The 16,990-nt window shown below is 37.8% G+C and overlaps 1 protein-coding gene across 1 annotated transcript in view; it reads right to left on the minus strand.

The window, feature by feature from the left end:
* The window catches only part of PKN2 (protein kinase N2), a 171,834-nt gene that overhangs the window by 115,582 nt on the left and 39,262 nt on the right, over positions 1-16,990 (minus strand).

A 16,990-nucleotide genomic window follows, 5' to 3' on the forward strand; every position in this document is an offset into this window, starting at 1 on the left:
AATGCCGTCTAAACCGGGAGGCCGGAGCTTGCAGAGCTGAGATCCGCGCACTGCACTCCGCCTGGGCCGAGCAAGAGCGCAGACTCCGATTCAAACAAACAAACAAAAAACAAAAAAACAGCAATAAAACAACCAATTTAGAAAACAGGCTTGAAACAGATTACTTCACCAAAGAGGATATAACAACAGCAAACAAGCCACATAAAAAGATTGCCACATCATTTAGCTCTTAGGAACTGCAAGTTAAAACACGCATAACAGATGTCTAATAAACACCTATTAAAGCTGGCCCCTAAAATAAAAAAAAAACACTAATGACAATACAAAGATTCTTGTGCAAAATGCCACAGCACCAACTGGATCTCTCTTACACCCTTTTGCCCTATGGAATGTAAGATAGGTACAGCCACCTGAAAAGCAGTTTTGGCCTTTTCTTATAGAATTCTAACCATACATTTTAATACATATAACTATATCTAAACAGTAACACTTAACAGACCTAGCCCAGTTTACATTCTTGGATATTTACCTAAAGAAAGCAAAACAACTATACAAAAATGCTCAGATAACATTCATTTGCTATTAACCCAAAAGCTGAATAACCCAATGTTCTAATGCCGTACATAGGGAAAGGATAAGAGATAAACATATTGCCTGGCATATCACATAAACAGCATTGCTCACTAAGCAATAAAAAGTAACTACTTACAGCATATGCCTGTAATTCCCAGGCTACTTGTGAGCTGAAGCACAAGAACTGCTTTGAACCTGCGGATGGGAGATTGCAGAGCTGGCGATTGTGCCACTGTTACTCCAGCCTGCAGGTGACAGAGCAAGAAGCGTGTGCTCAAAAAAAGGGGGGGGTAGGTGTAGGGGTTCGGACACAGTGGCTCACACCTGTAATCTCAGCCACTTTGGGGCCAAGGCGCGCAGATCACAAGCGTCAGAGTTCAAGACCTCCCTGACCAACATGCGTGCAACCCCGATCTCTACTAAAAAAATACAAAAATTAGTGGACATGTCGCTGCATGCACCTGCCTAATCCCAGCCGACTTGGAGGCTGAGCGGAGAATTGCTTGAACCCGGAGCGATTACAGTGAGCCGAGACTGATGCCACTGCACTCCACCTGGGGGGTTGACAGAGCAAAGACTCCATCTCAAAAAAAAAAAAAAAAAAAAAAAAAGTAACCCTTGGAATACTGTTAATGCCACTTCTTCAATGTTATAGCGTGGATCCGATTGAAAAAGGAGCCGAGAAGTAATGAATTCAAAAAAATTAGTTTGGAGCGCGCCCGCGACAAGCAGAGTAGCAAGAGAAAGTTGCCACTAAGATCAAAAGTATAGAGACACCTGGCGATTTAATATAAGGATAAGCGCCCTTGAGCGTCAAGCGTGAACTAGTAAAGAAGAGAAACAATGTAAAATACAGTTAGACGCGCAAAACACCTGGGTTCTGCTTTCCTTTAACACTTAATAGTATCTAACTTAAAGCAGTGGACTTGAGCTTTCCCTTAAGTAAACAGTTATCTAAACTTAATGCACGTGATTTGAGCTTTCCTTAACATTAGTTATCTAACTTAACTAAACAGGTATCTAACTTAAAGCAAGTGACTTGAGTTTCATTCTCTAAACGAAAAAATAATGCCTACATCTCAGATATTATTATGAGAATCAAAAGAGAAAAAATAGATGAGAAGGCATTATTATTATTTAAGAAGGGGGTGCTATATTGCTCAGTACCCCGTGTTTAAAAGGAATGACAAATTCATGACTTTTAGATTTTAAAACTCCCAATGAATGCTGCTTAAAATAGAATTTTGATAACTAAAAATATTATGCCAGCTGAAATGAGGCAAAAGTACATTGAAATGAAAACATAAAAAGGATATTTGGATTTATACTTTGGGAGGCCAAGGCAGGTGGATCACTTGGAGCCAGGAGTGCAAGGACCAGGTTGGGCCAACATAGCAAAACCTCACCTTCTTCTAAAAAAATAACAAGAAATTAGTTGATGTGGTGGTACATTCCTGTAAGCCCAGCTACTTGGAGCTGAAGTACAAGAATTGCTTGAACTTGGGATTGGGAGCTGCAGTGAGCCGAGCCGCGCCACTGTACTCAAGCCTGCGTGGACAAAGCAAGACTGTCCAAAAAAAAAAAAAAAAAAAAGTGGAGGGGAGTTGGGTGTGGTGGCTCACGCCTGTAACCCAGCACTTTGGAAGGCCGAGGTGGGTGGATCACCTGAGGTCAGGAGTTTGAGACCAGTCTGACCAATGTGGTGAAACCCCGTCTCTACTAAAATACAAAATTAGCCGGGCGTGGTGGCTGGCGCTTGTTATCCCAGCTACTCTTGAGGCTGAGGCAAGAGAATCACTTGAACCCGGGAGGTGGAAGTTGCAGTGAGCCGAGGTTGAGCCACTGCACTCTAGCCTGGGTGACAGAGCCAGATTCTGTCTCAAAAAAAAAAAAAAAAAAGATACCTGGATTCAAATATTCAAAGAACCATGTTTGAAAGGAACAGTTTGAACAGTTTTCTTCTGATAAACTCCTTATCCTTCAGGTCGAGGTGGAAAGCGATCCTTGATCTCACCTATATTGGTTAGATGCTCCTGCCAGGTGACCCACAGCACATTCCACTTACATTTCCTATCATATCTCTCATCACACCTTTATTTATTTGTCTTCCCTGATTGGTAAGACAGCTTTCTAAGTGCGGAGGAAGAATCTTTCTTGCTCACTACTATGTCCCCAGCATATCATAGTCAATCAATAATTTTTTTCGTTTCTTTTTTTTATTTTTAATTTTGAGATGGGGTCTTGCACTGTCACCCAAGCTAGAGCACAGTGGTACAATCATGTCTCACTGCAGTCTCAACCTCTCAAGATCAAGTGATCCTCCCACCTCAGCTTCCTGAGTAACTGGAACTACACAGGCACGTGCCACTGTGGTTGGCTACTTCTTTTAATTTTTTTGTAGGGATGGAGTCTCACTGTGCTATGTTGCCCAGGCTGGTCTTGAACTCCTGGCTCAAGCGATTCTCCTGCCTTAGTTTCTCAAAGTGATATTTTTAAGGCAATTTTTTACATTTCATGGGAGATACAGCAATCCCTCATATCCAAATCCAATCTACACCTCTCCCTGCCTCCAAAGGTCTAGTTATAGAAAACATTTTAGGCAAAAAGAAAACACACGTATTGGGAAACATAAACAGGTAGAATTAGAAATAAAGACAGTCCTCATGTTTATAATATGGAAAGGGCTTTCATGCAGAAGTCATTGTTCCTTTCCATTCGGTCACATACATATTCAAGCATAAAAGACTATTATACAGTGAGTAAAATCTGAACTTTATTAATAATTGTCCTCTTAATGACTTAACAGACTAATTTCCCTTTCTTATTTTATCTGCACATTCCGCATTCTTATAATCTTATATGCTTGAAACAGAAATAATTTTACTTTATAAGTATTTTAAACAAGAGGGCTCATTATCAAGAGACAAGTACTAGAGCCTACCAATGACTTTAGAGCATCTGATCACCATGCCACTGATCAATTCTATCAACTTTCCTCTAGTAGTGTTTCTTCAACTGTTGCGTATATGGAGTTGGGGTGAGGAGTGGGGATGCAGATTACAAATCTACTATGGGATCCTGATGAAAGCAATGGACCTCAGAAAATTCCATGTGTACAACACACACACACACACACACACACACACACACACACACACACACAGAGTGGTAGGAGGTTTCATGAGGTTCACAGATTCCTGAGGTTTATCCAAGCACCCTAAATTCAAAGCCTACATAGATGTACCCTCTTGTCAACCAGTTACCTTCTAGCTATCAGCTATTTCTTGTGAGCCTAATATGCAAAAAAGACTTTTTAGAAAAATGCACTATATTCACAAAAGGGTATCCAATAAGACCTTAATTAATTACCTTACCATAATATCTCCTTTATATAAAATCAACTATGTTAAAAATTTAAGTAACTTCAAAGATCATATTAAGCAGACCTCCCAATGATCAGAAAATCCTTTCTTAAGGTCTAGATTCTATTTGTACTCACACTTTTTTTCATTCTGAACCTTCTCCCATCCCTGGAATTCCCAGTAGATAAAACAGGCAAGCCCCCCACTGTGTCCGCAGTTCTAACAATATAAGAAATGATGATAATTAGTTCCATACACCTATTACTAACCAATATAATTTAACTGAGACCCTTAAGAACAAAGGGTCAAAAACACAATGCGATACCACCTTACTCCTGCAACAACGGCCATAATTTTAAAAATCAAAAAATAATAGATGTTGGTATGGATATGGTGAAAAGGGAACACTTCTAAACTGCTGGTGGGAATGTAAACTAGTACAACCACCATGGAAGACAGTGTGGGGATTTCTTAAAGAACTAAAAGTAGGTCTACCATTTGATCCAGCAATCCCACTACTGGGTATCTACCCAGAGGAAAAAAAGTCATTACATGAAAAAGACACTTGCACACGTTTATAGCAGCACAATTTGCAATTACAAAAATACGGAACCAGCCCAAATGCCCATCAATTAACACGTGGACAAAGAAAATATCTTGTGTGTGTGTATGTATGTATGTGTATACACACACACACACACACAGACACGCACCATGGAATACTAAGTCATAAAAAGAAATGAAATAATGGTATTTGCAAGCAGCCTGGATGGAATCGGAGATAACTATTCTAAATGAAGTAACTCAGGAATGGAAAACCAAACATCGTATGTTCTCACTCGTAAGTGGGAGCTAAGCTATGAGATGCAAAGGCGTAAGAATGATACAATGGATTTTGGGAACACCACAGGGAAAGGTGGGAGTGGGGTGAGGGATAAAAGACATACACTGGGTACAGTGTACACTGCTCTGGTGATGGGTGCACCAAAATCGCAGAAATCACCACTAAATAACTTCTCCATGTAACCAAACACCACCTGTTCCCCCCAAAATTTATTCAAATAATTTTAAAAAGAGTCATGAAACATTTTTTTAAAAGGGCTACTTATACATTATATTTTTCTTCCATCTCTAAATGTGAGTTAAAAGTCCTTACCCCTAGCCAGAACTTCTCAATGGGGCTGTATCACCTCCTGGGGCATTTTGGAAATATGTAGAAATTCTGGTTCTGAAGACAACAATAGAGACAAACAGACATGGAGACAGGTTGGGAAGTGACTCCAACAGAGGCAGAGACTCAGTGAAACAAATCTAAACAACTCTTAAGAAATCACGAAGCCTATGAGTATATCAGAACAATTAAGAACAAGTTTTGGTCAGGCGCAGTGGCTCACAATTATAATCCTAACACTTTGGGAGGGAGAGGCAGGAGGATTGCTTGAGCCCAGGAGTTCAAGACCAGCCTAGGCAACATGGTGAAACCTCATCTCTACAAAAGTTGCAAAAATTAGCGTGCACTTATAGTCCCAGCTACTCAGGAGGCTGAGGTGAGAGGATCACCTGAACCCCAAGAGGCTGAGGCTGCAGTAAGCCGTGATTGGTGCCACTGCACTCCAACCTGAGCAACAGAGTGAGACCTTGTCTCAAAACAAACAAACAAAAAAAACACACAAAAAAACAAAAAACATTTTGACTGCTAGTTCAAAATCCCAGCTCTATCACTTACTACTTGTGTGAATCTTGGCAAACTACACACTCAATAATCTCAGATTTTTCTTACCTCAAAGAATTATTAAAATGATTAAATAGTTTATATACATCTTAGTCACAGTATCTGGTACTTATCACTTACACAATTATCAAGAGAGACATTATTATCATTATTACTAAATATAGCCAAAAAGCGCCCAACAGATAGTAAGAATAAGAATGGTGAAAAGATGAAACATAAGAATGTTGAAAAGATGAAACTAAAATTATTTTTTATGTGTATGCTTAATTTAGAATAGATCTATCATAAAATCTGCAATGTGCTAGAGTATTGATTATTTTTTAAATAAGCACAGACACAATAGAAAACACAGTAGCATATCTATTTCAAGAATAATGATAAGAAGTATTTGGCTTAAATAAAGAAATATATAGTAAGAGGAAAAAATTATAAAATAAAAGCCCAGAGATGTCTTTGTTGTTTTAGTATATAATAAAACAACAACCAAACTAATATTTTAAATAGATGGATGAATGGATGGACAGATAGGAAGAGACAGAAGGAGGGAGGGAATTAGATTTGGGCTTCTCATTAAATGTTTTATTTTACTCATTAGATTGAAGAAATAAAAGCAAGTTGTCAGTTACTCTGAGCTGGAAGGTAGAGAAAGGAACAATGAAACTATATGGACAATATAAAACTACATCCCTGAGGAAATAAAACTAATTAGTTAAGTACAACATAAGTAAAAGATATTTACAAATAGAAACAATAAAAGATCCAAATGACTTTGGTGAAACAAGTTAAAAATTGGTGAGCAATAAAATCTTCTACTGGCAATTTGACATAAATGTGATGTAGGAAAACAAGTGCAACCTTTCCATTGTCCTCATATCGGTCTTCATATATGCTAATGACACAAGAAAAAATATTTTTAAATTACCATGAGGGTTTGTAAGAAATAATTTCTGATGTGGAAATGATATCACATTCAGCATAGTAGCTGGGGGTTTAGGAATGGGGAGGGTAAGAAAGAGAGAGGTATCCAGGAGGTTTCATTCAACTATACTGGTAATTTTATTTATTTATTTATTTGATGGCTGGTCAATACAACAGTGTTTTTATTACTCTCTATGTACCTTCAGTATGTCTATAATATTTTACAATAAACAGGGAAGAAATGATACAAAAACTAAAGGGGGAAAGCTATCCAATAGCAAATACTGGATTTCATTACTGGGGAAGTAGTTGTGAAACGCTGCAGAATTCCCTGAAGGTTATTAAATATAGGATAGTCCTCTGTCTGGAATTTAGATGCTGCAAGTGGAGGCAAAGACCTCTCAACCTTTTAAAATTGTTTTATTCTGAAACCACATTTCCTTGAAAACATGTTAAGAAATTTTCAGTTCAAATGTCATGTTATATGGTATATTTCAATATATGAGAAATACTAGGATATATTTAAATTTATACTCAACCTAATACATAAGCTTCTAAAATCTCATTCATTTTTCCCATTGTAAAGTTGGTCTCCACTAATTTTAATACATCAAAACAAAACTATTGAACGAGGCCTGCCTGCCTCTGTAGACTCCACCTCTGGGGGCAGGGCATAGCTGAACAAAAGGCAGCAGAAACTTCTGCAGACTTAAATGTCCCTGTCTGACAGCTTTGAAGAGAGCAGTGCTTTTTCCAGCACAGAGTTTGAGATCTGAGAATGGACAGATTGCCTCCTCAAGTGGGTCCCTGAAGCCCAACTAGCCTAACTGGGAGATACCTCCCAGTAGGGGCCAACGGACACCTCATGCAGCCGAGTGCTCCTCTGAGACAAAGCTTCCAGAGGAAGGATGAGGTGGCAACATTTGCTGTTCTGCAATATTTGCTGTTCTTCAGTCTCCACTGGTGATACTCAGGCAAACAGGGTCTGGAGTCCACCTCCAGCAAACTCCAAGAGACCTGCAGTTGAGGGTCCCGACTGTTAAGAAGGAAAACTAGCAAACAGAAAGGAATAGCATCAACATCAACTCCATCTATGGGTCACCATGATCAAAGACCAAAGGCAGTTAACCACAAAGATGGGGAGAAACCAGAGCAGAAAAGCTGAAAATTCTAAAAATCAGAGTGGCTCTTCTCCTCCAAAGGATCGCAGCTCCTTGCCAGCAACGGAACAAAGATGGCCGGAGAATGACTTTGACGAGTTGACAGAAGTAGGCTTCAGAAGATTGGTAACAACAAATTTCTCCGAGCTAAAGGAGGATGTTTGGACCCGTCGTAAGGAAAGTAAAAATCCTGAAAACAGATTAGAAGAATGGCTAAGTAGAAAAAACAGCATAGAGAAGACATTACATGACTTGATGGAGCTGAAAACCATGGCATGAGAACTACGTGACGCATGCACAAGCTTCAGTAGCTGATTCGATTAAGCAGAAGAAAGGATATCAGTGACTGAAGATCAAATGAATGAAATGAAGTGAGAAGAGAAGTTTAGAGAAAAAAGAGTAAAAAGAAATGAACAAAGCCTCCAAGAAATACGGGACTATGTGAAAAGACCAAATCTACGTTTGATTGGTGTACCTGAAAGTGATGGGGAGACTGGAACCAAGTAGGAAAACACTCCTCAGGATATTATCCAGGAGAGTTTCCCCAACCTAGCAAGGCAGGCCAACATTCAAATTCAGGAAATACAGAGAACACCACAAAGATACTCCTCGAGAAGAGCATAATTGTCAGATTCACCAATGAAGGCAAAAATGTTAAGGGCAGCCAGAGAGAAAGGTCAGGTTACCTACAAAGGGAAGACCATCAGACTAACAACAGATCTCTCGGCAGAAACTCTACAAGCCAGAAGAGAGTGGGGGCCGATATTCAACATTCTTAAAGAAAAGAATTTTCTACCCAGAATTTCATATCCAGCCAAACTAAGCTTCATAAGTGAAGGAGAAATAAAATCCTTTACAAACAAGCAAATGCTGAGAGATTTTGTCACCACCAGGCCTGACTAACAAGAGCTTCTAAAGGAAGCACTAAACATGGAAAGGAACAACCAGTACCAGTCACTGCAAAAACATGCCAAATTGTAAAGACCATTGATGCTAGGAAGAAACTACATCAACTAACAAGCAAAATGACCAGCTAACATCATAATGACAGGATCAAATTCACATATAACAATATTAACCTTAAATGTAAATGGGCTAAATGCCCCAATTAAAAGACACAGACTGGCAAACTGGATAAAGAGTCAAGACATATCAGTGTGCTGTATTCAGGAGACCCATCTCATGTGCAGAGACACATATAGGCTCAAAATAAAGGAATGGAGGAAAATCTACCAAGCAAATAGAAAACAAACAAAAAGCAGGGGTTACAATCCTAGTCTCTGATAAAACAGACTTTAAACCGACAAAGATCAAAAGGGACAAAGAAGGCTATTACATAACGGTAAAGGGATCAATTCAACAAGAAAAGCTAACTATCCTAAATATATATGCACCCAATACAGAAGCACCCAGATTCATAAAACAAGTCCTTAGAGACCTACAAAGAGACTTAGACTCCTACACAATAATAATGGGAGACTTTAACATCCCACTGTCAACATTAGACAGATCAACAAGACAGAAGGTTAACAAGGATATCCAGGACTTGAACTCAGCTCTGCACCAAGAGGACCTAAGAGACATCTACAGAAGTCTTCACCCCAAATCAACAGAATATACTTTTTCTCAGCACCACATCCCACTTATTCCAAAACTGACCACATAGTTGGAAATAAAGTAGTCCTCAGCAAATGTAAAAGAACAGAAATTTTAACAAACTGTCTCTCAGACCACAGTGCAATCAAACTAGAACTCAGGATTAAGAAACTCACTCAAAATCACACAAATACATGGAAACTGAACAACCTGCTCCTGAATGACTACTGGGTACATAACGAAATGAAGGCAGAAATAAAGATGTTCTTTGAAACCAATAAGAAAAAAGACACAATGGAGCACAATCTCTGGAGCACATTTAAAGCAGTGTGTAGAGGGAAATTTACAGCACTAAGGCCCAAAAGACAAAGCAGGAAAGATCTAAAATCGACACCCTAACATCACAACTAAAAGAACTAGAGAAGCAAGAGCAAACACATTCAAAAGCTAGCAGAATGCAAGAAATAACTAAGATCAGAGCAGAACTGAAGGAGACAGAGACACAAAAAACACTTAAAAAAAATTCAATGAATCCAGGAGCTGGTTTTTTGAAAAGATCAACAAAATTGATAGACCGCTACCAAGACTAACAAAGAAGAAAAGAGAGAAGAATCAAATAGACACAGTAAAAAATGATAAAGAGGATATCACCACCGACCCCACATTGGTCGGTGACCCCACCGACCATCACAGAATATGATAAACACCTCTACACAAATAAACTAGAAAATCTAGAAGAAACGGATAAATTCCTGGACACATACACCCTACCAAGACTAAACCAGGAAGAAGTTGAATCCATGAATAGACCAATAACAGACTCTGAAATTGAGGCAATAATAAATAGCCTACCAACCAAAAAATGTCCAGGACCAGATGGATTTACAGCCAAATTCTACCACAGGTACAAAGAGGAGCTCCTACCATTCCTTCTGAAACTATTGCAATCAATAGAAAAACAGGGAATTCTCCCTAACTCATTTTATGAGGCCAGCATCATCCTGATACCAAAGCCTGGCAGACACACAACAACAAAAAAAGAGAATTTTAGACCAATATCCCTGATGAACATCGATGCAAACATCCTCAATAAAATACTGGCAAACCGAATCCAGCAGCACATCAAAAAGCTTATCCACCATGATCAAGTGGGCTTCATCCCTGGGATGCAAGACTGGTTCAACATACACAAATCAATAAATGTAATCCATCATATAAACAGAACCAAAGACAAAAACCACGATTATCTCAATAGATGCAGAAAAGGCCTTCGACAAAATTCAACAGCCCTTCATGCTAAAAACACTCAATAAACTAGGTATTGATGGGATGTATCTCCAAATAATAAGAGTTATTTATGACAAACCCATAGCCAATATCATACTGAATGGGCAAAAACTGGAAAAATTCCCTTTGAAAACTGGCACAAGACAGGGATGCCCTCTCTCACCACTTCTATTCAACACAGTGTTGGAAGTTCTGTCCAGGACAATCAGGCAGGAGAAAGAAATAAAGGGTATTCAATTAGGAAAAGAGGAAGTCAAATTGTCCCTGTTTCCAGAGGACATGATTGCATATTTAGAAAACCCCCATCGTCTTAGCCCAAAATCTCCTTCAGCTGACACGCAACTTCAGCAAAGCCTCAGGGTAGAAAATCAATGTGCAAAAATCACAAGCATTCCTATACACCAAGAACAGACAAAAAGAGAGCCAAATCATGAGTGAACTCTCATTCACAATTGCTTCAAAGAGAATAGAATACCTAGGAATCCAGCTTACAAGGGATGTGAAGGACCTCTTCAAGGAGAACTACAAACCACTGCTCAATGAAATAAAAGAGCACCAAACAAATGGAAGACATTCCATGCTCATGGATAGGAAGAATCAATATTGTGAAAATGGCCATACTGCCCAAGGTAATTTATAGATTCAATGCCATCCCCATCAACCTACCAATGACTTTCTTCACAGAATTGGAAAAAACTACTTTAAAGTTCATATGGAACCAAAAAAGACCCTGTATTGCCAAGACAATCCTAAGTCAAAAGAACAAAGCTGGAGCCAGGCTACCTGACTTCAAACTGTACTACAAGGCATGGGGATGGTACTGGTACCAAAACAGATATAGACCAACGGAACAGAACAGAGCTCTCAGAAATAATACCACACATCTACAACCACCTGATCTTTGACAAACCTGACAAAAACAAGAAATGGGGAAAGGAATCCATATTTAATAAATGGTGCTGGGAAAACTGGCTAGCCATATGTAGAAAGCTAAAACTGGATCCCTTCCTTACACCTTGTATAAACATTAATTCAAGATGGATTAAAGACTTAAATGTTAGACCTAAAACCATAAAAACCCTAGAAGAAAACCTAGGCAATACCATTCAAGACATAGGCATGGGCAAGGACTTCATGACTAAAACACCGAAAGCAATGGCAACAAAAGCCAAAATTGACAAATGGGATCTAATTAAACTAAAGAGTTTCTGCACAGCAAAAGAAACTATCATCAGAGTGAACAGACAACTGATAGAATGGGAGAAAGTTTTTACAATCTACCCATCTGACAAAGGGCTAATATCCATAATCTACAAAGAACTTAAACAAATTTACAAGAAAAAAATCAAACAACTCCATCAAAAACTGGGCAAAGGATATGAACAGACACTTCTCAAAAGAAGACATTTATGCAGCCAACGAACACATGACTAAATGCTCATCATCACTGGCCATCAGAGAAATGCAAATCAAAACCACAATAAGATACCATCTCACACCAGTTAGATTGGTGATCATTAAAAAGTCAGGAAACAACAGGTGCTGGAGAGGATGTGGAGAAATAGGAACACTTCTACACTGTTGGTGGGAGTGTAAACTAGTTCAACCATTGTGGGAGACAGCGTGGCGATTCCTCAAGGATCTAGAACTAGAAATACCATTTGACCCAGAGATCCCATTACTAGGTATATACTCAAAGGATTATAAATCATGTTGCTATAAAGACACATGCACATGAATGTTCAATGCAGCACTATTCACAAGAGCAAAGACTTGGAACCAACCCAAATGTCCATCAATCATAGACTGGATTAAGAAAGTGTGACACATATACACTATGGAATACTATGTAGCCATAAAAAAGGATGAGTTCATGTCCTTTGCAGGGATATGGATGAAGCTGGAAACCATCATTCTGAGCAAACTATTGCAAAGACAGAAAACCAACACTGCATGTTCTCACTCATAGGTGGGAATTGAACAATGAGAACGCTTGGACACAGGGTGGGGAACATCACACATCGGGGTCTGTCACGGGGTGGGGGGAGGGGGGAGGGATAACATTAGGAGATATACCTAATGTAAATGACGAGTTAATGGGTGCAGCACACCAACATGGCACATGTATACGTATGTAACAAATCTGCACGTTATGCACATGTACCCTAGAACTTAAAGTATAATAAAAAAATAAAATAAACAAAACTACTAAGATGTCACAAATGTATCATTTAAGTAATAGTCAAGTGGAATCTTCACAAGTTAGTATCTTAAATGGATTCTCATTTACAACCTTAATTTAAAATATTTTACATTTTATGGTATATTATATTAATGATTTTAATAATTTGTAACACACCCTGGTTATTTTCTGTCTGAAAGAATCACATACATCATTACATTCTTAATAATTCACAATACAGTATGCTTCACTGTCTTGAAGTATGCAGAATCATCTTGTAGTATGGAAAATCATAATTGAAAGTACATTTCTCCTACAGAAGGCATATTCCATAGATAATATAAAAGCAAATCTGGGAAAAGTTAACAGTGGCCTAAAATAGTCTGATCAGATATAAATTATAATTCAGTTTTTGGCATACAGGTACTGTGATAAATCATCTATCCTATACTTAGAATATAGGTTTTTTTCTAAAAAAGTTATCTCATTTAGCAACAATTAAATATCTATTATATATGACATCCTATTCTCGTCAGTGGTGATATAAAGAGCAAGTTACTCTTTCTATAAGTTGGTGGCATAGATCTAAGTTTACAGAAACATATTTAATATAACTTGCTTTAAAAATGTATTCATATGATATTGGAAAACAGCTGTGACTTTTAAGCCCATAATATATTCCTAAAATATCTTATGTAAAACAAAAATAATTTTTTAAACCAATAATGTATCACTAAAGTTTATTCACCTTAGCACTAGAATTTGAAGGCTTAGAGGGAAAAAAGTCAAAAATAATTTCCCCACATTGAAAATAATGTTTCTATCTCTCTTGCCAATTCAATATATAGACATACATATACACGTACACTCACATATACATACTAAATATAATTTATGATCAAATGATATATGTTTATATTAGAACTGTAGAGGACAATATAAGAAAATTACATAAAAAACAGTTCCTTCCTCCTGAAATTTTGACTGCCGTTCCCCAAGCATCATTTATCCCTCCAGCGTTGAAACTTCCAGAGATTTTACCTCTCTACTTATTGAGCAATATAAATGACCACATTTCTACTTACAATTGTAAACTTTCTTTATAAGCATTGTACAAACATTCCAAATACATATACATTAAAATGCACTATATATCCAAAATGAGAACTTAAATACCTATGATTTAATGTCTACAATGTAAACACCTCATTAATATGAAGTCAATTTTTTTCAGCCCAATCTTATTTCACATTTAATCAATACTACCAGGATTACTATTGGTAGAAATGACATCTCAATAAAAAATAATTAAAAATCGTATCTACTCCAATTGACAGCATGTACTAAATCTGAGGTTCTCACAATTCCAACATAGAAACATGTATCAAAACCCAAACCGTCCAGACTGATTAAGCAAAGGTGGAATATTAATGGCGGGAAGTGGAATGATAAATAAGAAAACCTTAAATTCTTTTTTTTTTTTTTCCATTTCTCTCTTTAACTTCAAGGGTAAAAGTGCAGGTTTGTTACATAGGTAAAAGTGTCATGGGGGTTTATTGTATAGATTATTTCATCACCCAGGTAATTAAGCCTAGTACTCATTAGTTATTTTTCCTGATCCTCTACCGTCACTCCCCACCCTCCAAAAGGCTGTTGTTCCCCTCTATGTGTCCACGTGTTCTCATGATTTAGCTCCCACTTATAAGAGAGAATACGTAGTATTTGGTTTTCTGTTCCTGTGTTAGTTTCCTAAGGCCTTCAGTTCCATCCATGTCCCCACAGAAGACATAATCTCATTCTTTCTTATGGCTGCATAGTATTCCATGATGTCTATGTACCACCTTTTCCGTATCCAGTCTATTACTGATGGGCATTTAGGTTGATTCCATGTCTTTGCTATCGTGAACACTGCTGCAATGAACATATGCACGAATGTGTCTTTATAACAATAACAGAGTGATTTATATTCCTTTGGGTATATACAAAATAATAGGATTGCTAGTTGAATGGTATTTCTGTCCTTAGGTCTTTGAAGAATCGCCACGCTGTCTTCCACAATGGTTGAACTAATTTACATTTCCACCAACAGTGTATAAACATTCCTTTTTCTCCACAACCTCGACAGCATCTGTGATTTTTTGACTTTTTAGTAATAGCCTTTCTGACTAGTGCTAGATGATACCTCATTATGGTTTTGATTTGCATTTCTGTAATGATCTGTGACGATGAGCTTTAGAAAACTGGTTTGTTGCAAGATCTACGGCAAATCCTTAAATTGTGTGTTTCAATTGTGTCTTTTCTAAAACAGTGATAAATTCAGCTACACTAATTTCAAATAATTATTATGATAGCTTTTAAACATAAAAATACCATAGAATGTAAAGAAACAATAAAAGTAGTTCTTATGCAAAATTTCTCCTCAATATATTAAGTATAAAAGAGGAGAAAAAATAGGCCTGGAAAATTTTTCTCCTTTCTAACAGATCTTAATCATAACCCACTTCCAGGAAGATTCCTTCAATTAATCTCTTCTTTAAACTTATCATTCCTATGTTCTATACTAATATGGCACTTAATACATTCTAATTTATCTAATAACATGATTCAAATATTACCCAATGACTTCCCAAAGTGCATCTCCACCTTGAATCCCAGAACCAGTTTTACATTTCTAACTGTTACACATCACCACTTGAGGTAGTCTATTGATTTCAAACTCAGCATGCCTGAAAACAAACACTTCATCTGTCTTCCTCGTCTCCCTATGTCTTCTGAAGATGCCAAAATCCCTAGTCACCCACCTTCAATCCTAAGGATCATTTTTTACCTGTCCCTTCCCTTGCCCTCCACATCCAATTGGATGCCAAACACCACATATCTACTTTCCATTCCCTTCCCTTTGCAAGGTCTCTGATACATTCTCAAAGTCAAGTCTATGTGTGTGGAGAAGGAGAACGTGTAACTGATAAGTGGCACTGTTCAACTGGAGACCAAGCATAATTTTCTTCAGGTTCTTGGAATAAGAGGCAATAATACACAATTTTAATAAATAGTAACATGTAGGCTGTTCTTTTGTTCCAGTGATATGTTTACATCTAGTCAAGTACAACTAATTTTCTTAACCCTGTATCTTTTTACTCAGTGACATTTTTAGAATGATCTATATGTTCCTAATATGGTTCTAATTTTAACCCTAAGTTTATATTATGTCCATTTTGAATCCTGTAAACAACTTTTGCTTAATGGTGATTTGGGATTGTATGCTTCTTTCCCTTCATTATCCCAATTCAGCAGTTCTCAACGTGTGATCCACTTGCTCCAGGGAGTCTCAATATCTTTGCTTCATCAGTTAATGTCTATCTTCCCCTGCCATATTTTAAGGTTCATGAGAGAAGAAAGTGTATTTGATTATTCTTAAGTATTTTGACGGGCCGGGTGCAGAGGCTCATTGTAATCCCAGCAATTTGGGAGGCTGAGACGGGTGGATTACTAGAGGTCAGGAGTTTGAAACCAGCCTGGCCAATATGGTGAAACCCCATCTCTACTAAAAATATAAAAATTAGTGGGGTGTGATGGTGTGCACCTGTAATCCTAGCTACTCGGGAGGCGGAGGCAGGAGAATTACTTGTACCCAGGAAGTGGAGGTTGCAGTGAGCCGAGATCATGCCACTGCACTCCATCCTGGGTGACAGAACAAAATTCTACCTCAAAAAACAAACAAACAAACAAACAAAAAACCTTGATTATTATTATATAACCAGGCCCCAGAATAATGCTTTGAATATAGCAAGAGCTCAGTGAATATTTGCTGAATGAATGGAAAAACAGCTGCTCAAAGTTGAAATACAACTGGGAGAAAAGAAAAAAAAAAGAATCACACTAACCACAAAGGCCATTAGATACAGAAATAAAGACTGCTACTTGCCTAAAGAAAAAGTCAAATTATCTACCTAAATTCTGTAAATCAGGCAGCAAAATGTGACATATATTATATAAATGTAATCTCCAAAAACGTTAAAAATCAATGCTTTAAGGGCCGGGCATGGTGGTTCACACCTGTAATCCCAGCACTTTGGGAGGCCGAGACAGGCAGATCACCTGAGATCGGCAGTTCAAGACCAGCCTGGTCAATATGGTGAAACCCCATCTCCACTTTAAATACAAAAATTAGCTGGGTGTC

The sequence above is a fragment of the Rhinopithecus bieti genome, unplaced genomic scaffold, assembly GCF_001698545.2.
Source record: "Rhinopithecus bieti isolate Rb0 unplaced genomic scaffold, ASM169854v2 scaffold_1467, whole genome shotgun sequence".
NCBI lineage: Eukaryota > Metazoa > Chordata > Mammalia > Primates > Cercopithecidae > Rhinopithecus > Rhinopithecus bieti.